The sequence below is a fragment of the Xyrauchen texanus genome, chromosome 29, assembly GCF_025860055.1.
Source record: "Xyrauchen texanus isolate HMW12.3.18 chromosome 29, RBS_HiC_50CHRs, whole genome shotgun sequence".
NCBI lineage: Eukaryota > Metazoa > Chordata > Actinopteri > Cypriniformes > Catostomidae > Xyrauchen > Xyrauchen texanus.
The window spans coordinates 41,776,170-41,782,867 of NC_068304.1; positions in this window are offsets into that span (position 1 = coordinate 41,776,170).

Sequence of the window (6,698 nt, forward strand, 5' to 3'; positions counted from 1 at the left end):
GGCTATAAATAGATACGTCACAGGTGCATCATCAGGTATTTTCTCTGAAGAGCAGTCCTGGGGCATCCCAGTGCGGCAATGAAGCTCAGCATCTCATTCCGCTTTTATCAGGGATCAAGGGTTACAGTCAAGTAACCCGAGACGTTCCCTTTCAAAAAGCTACACTTATGATGCTGCACTGAATTAGCGCTTTGGGAATGAGAATGCCCATGCCGCCGCACTGTGGATATCCGGACCCCTTGCGGATGTGCTGTCTGATCACAAGAGCGCGAGAGGTCTCAGCCATGAGTTTGTGATGTTGACTCAAGGGCATAAGAGATATCCAGAGTGGCATGAACATCCAAACTATAAAATCTAATGAATGTGTGCGGAGAGGACCAGCCTGCCGCATCACAAACATGCTGCGGAGGGACACCTCTAGCCAAGGCTTTAGAAGAGGAGACCCCTCTGGTAGCATGAGCCCTGATACCTACTGGCGAAGCTTGACCGCGCGCCTCATAGGCCAGGGCAATAGCGTCCCTCACCCAATGCAACATAGTCTGCTTGGTGCGGCCACCCCCCTGTTGCTGCCACTGGCTAGTGCGGTGGACATAAGTCTGAAGGGCACGGACTGGACAAAGTCTGTGAAGACTTTCCTGCTCCGGCGTTGTAAACTGCGGGGAGCAGAAGGCTTCGAGAGTGACCGGATGTAAGGTCGAGAAAGACACCTTAGGCAGGAAGTCAGGATGAGGGTGCAAAATTTCTTTACCCATTCCTGGGGCAAAATCTAAGCAGGCTGGCAAGACATACAGAGCCTGCAGATCCCAATTCTCTTAAGAGAGGTAATCGCCATAAGAAAAACCATCTTGAGAGTCAGAAGTTTATCAGACACTGACTCTAGAGGTTCGAAGGGGGTCTCAACTAGACCCTCAATGACTATTTCTAAGTCCCATGAAGGGGTCCTGGTCCTAGCAGGAGGCCTCAGTCGCATGGCTCCACGAATGAAGCGAGCAAGTAGAGGATGTCTCCCCAACGGCACCCCGTCCATCAAGGTGTGGCAAGCCGAAATGGCGGCCACATAGACCCTGAGAGTGTCGGGGCATATGCCTTCTGACAATTTTTCCCTGCAGAAAGCCCAGAACTGAAGCAATCTGGCAGTTAACTGGATCTGCATTATGTGCACTGCACCATCTTTCAAAGACACCCCATTTACTGGCGTAGATTCTTCTAGTAGAGGGAGCCCTAGCACTTAAAATGGTCTCGATAACCTTAGGTGAAAACCCAGTGTCCCTCAGTTGGTACCCTTCAGGGGCCAAACATGAAGGTTCAATAGCTCAGGCCAGGGATGAAATATTGTCCCCTGAGCCTGAGACAGAAGGTCCCTCCTGTCCGGAATTGCCCAAGGCGAGCTGTCGAGGAGAGACATTATCTCCAACCATACCCTGTTCGGCCAGCTCGGCGCTATCAGAAAGTGGCAGGACCCTTGCTTGCAAACTCTTGCGAAGACTCCCGGGAGCAGAGAAACTGGGGAAAATGCATATAGACGCATTCTGGGCCATGTATGCGCCATCGTGTCCAGACCCAGGGAGGCTGGTGACTCAGAGAGATGTAGAGGGGACATTGCGCTGTCTGTTGAGAGGTGAAGAGGTCCACTTCTGCCCTGTAAAATCTCACCCAGATTTGTTCCACTACCTTGGGGTGGAGTTCCACTCCCCCATCGGTATTTTCTGTCTGGACAGTAAATCTACTCCCATTCAGGCATCCAGGGATACAAGCTGCTCTGATTAACAGGAGCTTCCCCTGGGCCCAAAGGAGAATCTGCCATGCCAGTCTGTTCAGTTGGCGTGAACGTAGACCTCCTTGATGGTTTATGTAAGAGAATACCGCTGTGTTGTCCACTCGCACCAAGACATGGCAGCCTCTGGAGGAAGTATTTCAGGGCCAAAAATACAGCAATCAACTCGAGACAGTTTATGTGACAATCAAGCTGACGACCCTCCCATTCCCCTTGAGCTGGATGACTAATTAAGACCGCTACCCAGCCCGTCAGGGAGGCGTCTGTCGTTAGCAACCTGCGATGGCAAGAGGCACCTAGAGTGGGACCCAAAGTAAGGAACCGGGGTCTGAACCACATAGACAGGGTACGTAGCACGCAGCGCATAACCCATATCAGCCTAGGGGATTGGCCCTCGGATGAAATCTCCTGGCTTTGAGCCACAACTGAAATGGTCTTATGTGCAAAAGGCCCAAAGGGATCACCGAGGACGCAGTTGCCATGAGACCTAGTAGTCGTTGATACTGACAATCGAATTCCATACGATCCCCCAGATAGGTAGTTTTCTGAGTGGGAGAGAGGACGCTTTTCTTGGCGTTGAGCCTCAACCCCAGAGAAACCAGATGAGCTAAGACGATATCCTTGTGCTGTTATGCCAGTTCTTGTGACTGTGCTAGTTTCAGCCAGTCGTCTATGTAATCCAGAATTCGGATGCCCCGGAGTCGCAAAGGAGCCAGTGCCGCATCCATGCATTCTAGACTGAATGGAAGAACACGATATTGGAAAGCTTCGCTCCCGAAAGCGAACCTCAGGAACTTCCTGTGTTGTGGCAGACATTCTATATGAAAGTATGCATCCATGAGTAATTCCTCAGCCGCTTTATTATTGTGTGTGGAAAGGTTCAGCATCCCCCTCGTGAACCGAAGAGGCGTCGAGGCGCACTTCAGGATTACGAGAAGGATCAGCTGGATCTGAGGAGAGAGTGAGCGATAGGGATGGACCCCCACGATGCAAGAGGCCCACGATGAAAGAGTGGGCGCTGGCTCTTGGAAGTAAGCGAGAGGAGTGTGAAGCATTTTGACTGTAAACAGATCGCAATGCCTGCACCCACCCTGCCGCAACGCAAGAGCAGCATGCTCTTCCCCCAAACACACAAAGCAAAACTGGTGTGTGTCTGTTTCAGCCATAGAGCGTAAACATGAGAACACACACTGCTTGTTTTGTTTATCAGTCATTCTTTTTATTTTATTTTTTTTAAAGAAAAGAGAAAGGTTTCTGTGCACTGCCTAACAATTCTAACCCCTAACAGAGGAAACTAGAAAGTTTCTGACAGGCTCATGAAGACCTCCCGTTCCCCAGCATGCTCATTTGCCCCCGTCCGGTTCCGAAATGAGACATTACAGCTTGACATCTCTTTTGAGTAAAGCCGCGGGTCCAGACGGCATTCCGGGCCGCGTCATCAGAGCGTGCGCGAATCAACTGGCTGGTGTTTTTACGGACATTTTCAATCTGTCCCTCTCCCTGTCTGTAGTCCCCACATGCTTCAAAACATCAACCATTGTGCCTGTACCGAAGCAAGCTATAATCACATGCTTAAATGACTGGCGTCCTGTTGCTCTGACCCCCATCATCAGCAAATGCTTCGAGAGGTTAATCAGAGATCACATCTGCTCTGTTCTGCCCCCCTCTTTGGACCCATTGCAGTTTGCCTACCGCAACAACCGCTCCACTGATGATGCCATTGCATCTACAATACACACTGCTCTCTCCCACCTGGAAAAAAGGAACACATATGTGAGAATGCTGTTTGTAGACTACAGCTCAGCATTCAACACCATAGTGCCCTCCAAGCTTGATGAGAAACTCCGGGCTCTGGGCTTAAACAGCTCGCTGTGCAGCTGGATCCTGGATTTCCTGTCAGGCAGACGTCAGGTGGTTAGAATGGGCAGCAACACCTCCTCATCACTGACCCTCAACACTGGAGCCCCACAGGGCTGTGTTCTCAGCCCACTCCTGTATTCCCTGTACACACATGACTGTGTGGCAACACATAGCTCAATGCCATCATTAAGTTTGCTGACGATACGACGGTGGTAGGTCTGATCACTGACAATGATGAAAGAGCCTACAGAGAGGAGGTGCACACTCTGACACGCTGGTGTCAGGAGCACAACCTCTCCTCAACGTCAGTAAAACCAAGGAGCTTGTTGTGGACTTCAGGAAGAAAGGCGGAGAACACAGCCCCATCACCATCAATGGAGCACCGGTGGAGAGAGTCAGCAGCTTCAAGTTCCTCGGTGTCCACATTACTGAGGAACTCACATGGTCCGTCCACACTGAGGCCGTTGTGAAGAAGGCTCACCAGCCTCTTCTTCCTGAGGCGGCTGAGGAAGTTTGGAATGAACCACCACATCCTCACACGGTTCTACACCAGCACTGTAGAGAGCATCCTGACTGGCTGCATCACCGCCTGGTACGGCAATAGCACCGCGTACAACTGCAAAGCCCTGCAAAGGGTGGTGCGAACTGCCAGGAACATCATCGGAGGTGAGCTTCCTCCCTCCAGGACATATACACCAGGCGGTGTGTGAAAAAAGCTCGGAGGATCATCAGAGACTCCAGTCACCCAAGTCATGGGCTGTTCTCACTGCTACCATCAGGCAGGCGGTATCGCAGCATCAGGACCCGCACCAGCCGACTACATGATAGCTTTTTCCCCAAGCAATCAGACTGTTGAACTCTTGATCTATCAGGATCAATAATTAGCACTGCACTTTATTAATCTATAATCTCACACTGGACTGTCAACATATTCTCCTCAATACAACTGCTATATATATATATATACACATATATATTTCATATACTCCCACTTATTGTATTGTATTGTATATTCTGTTCTATATTCTGCATTGTATATAATTATTGTGTTGTGTAAGTATGTGTACATCTGATTTGTAAATTGTTTTGTGTAAGTATGTGTACATTTGATATGTAAATTGTTTTGTGTAAGTATGTTGTTTATTGTAATTGGTATATGTCTCGTCACTGTCATGACTGCTATGTTGCTCGGAACTGCACACAAGAATTTCACCTACTGTTGCACTTGTGTACATGGTAGTGTGACAATAAAGTGATTTGATTTGATTTGATTTGATTTTGGGGCCCGCGAGCTGGATGAGTCTTTGATTGCTGCGTCGAACGCTGAGGACTCGACTGGGCTGCCGCCTTCGGGTCTGCCCACCCAGTCTGAGTATCGGGTTAGACTGCAACCCTACAGCCTCCCCTGAGCGCTCGCAGCTCGATGATTGGTTCATGGGTTCGGGGCGCTGCTCATGGCCACACACCCCCGGTTCCTTTCTTCCCAGAGGAGCATGACGAACTCACAAGGTCATGGATGGCACCTTTCGCTGCCCAAAACAGATTTCCGGGTTCATCCGCTCTCACTACCCTCGACGGAGGGGCGGCCCACGGGTACACGGAGATCCCCCCCCTCACAGGTGCATCGCAACTGCCCTGGATAAGGCAGTTGCGATGCACCTCTGCCTGCACAATGGCGCCACCTGGCGGGATAATTTTTGTAAGATATTGACCAAAATTGATAAAATATAAACACAGTTCAATTTAAAACCCATTTAAACATTGTGAAGAGTTCCCAAACCATTTATGATTGTGTCTTTATGACATATTCTATTACCACCATCACATGTGTTTATATTATACATGTGGATAGACAGCACCATTTTCCTGTTGTCTACATAAATTACTTGAAGAAATTAGTAAAGCAAATGTTCTGTCATTCTGTAGGTATCTAGCATATAAATGTGCGTTTGAATTAGTGTAGTTTAGTTGTTTCACCACAGCTGTAGCAAAAATGAAAAAACACTCATTATAAGTCAGAGAAATGTATAGTTTTTCATTAAAATGCAACAATATTCATCTAACCAAGGTTCAGGTTCAGCACTCAATATATATAATGATTTACTGGAGAAAATAAGGTGTAAATAATTAAATTCATTTTAATGTCGTTTTAATGTGCATAACCAATATTTGTGTTCTTAAGTAATCGAATATCAAAATCTGAAGCTAAACCCAATCTGTAAATAAATATGTTTGAGTTGAATATTAATGTGCATAAATCTCATATCTGGGTTATTATGCTACTTGTAAATAATATAAATGAATGTGGTGGTTGGTTGTGTGAGTGGGGTGCAATCACTGATAATGCCCATCTGGGGGTCACAACAATTACTCTGCATAAGTGACTTGACAATGTTCAGAAAGTCTGTCCAGTGACCCAATTATGAATCATATAAACACCTCAATACATATGCATTTTGTCTAGGTATACCATTATAGACCTTTAAGAATGAGGACAAACAACAAGGTATGATACCAAAAATATATTTATTTGTAAGAATAATTCAAATAAACACCCACACAGATGAAGAGACAATGATACAGTTTGAGTTTATGTTAGCAGAAATAAAAGATTTTCTCCATTAATCGCAATATATAGATATGAAATTTAAACAAAGTTTACATTAAAAGTATCCCAGAATACCAACATATATATTTTTTTTAGCTTCCTCAGATTGATTACATTATTAACAGCACAACATATTTGAATCCCCTTGATAAAATATGAATTTTATATGATTATATTTAAAAGCTTGATTTGTTAATTCACTCCATACACACGGGTTGTTTTGCTTTGAACTTCTATATCTGTTCTTACACTTTGGCTTCCTCAAGTTTAAGACTTTCATTTTCATAAGCCACACCCTTCCAGGTGCCTTTCTTAGTTAACATCAGACAATTTAAATCGTGGGGCTAACGATATCCCCGATACTCAGTGCAAATTCACAATATTCATCAACACCTTCTTTAACAGCTTCGATGTTCTGATTACACCGACCATATCGACTTAAGAACAGGCCATTGT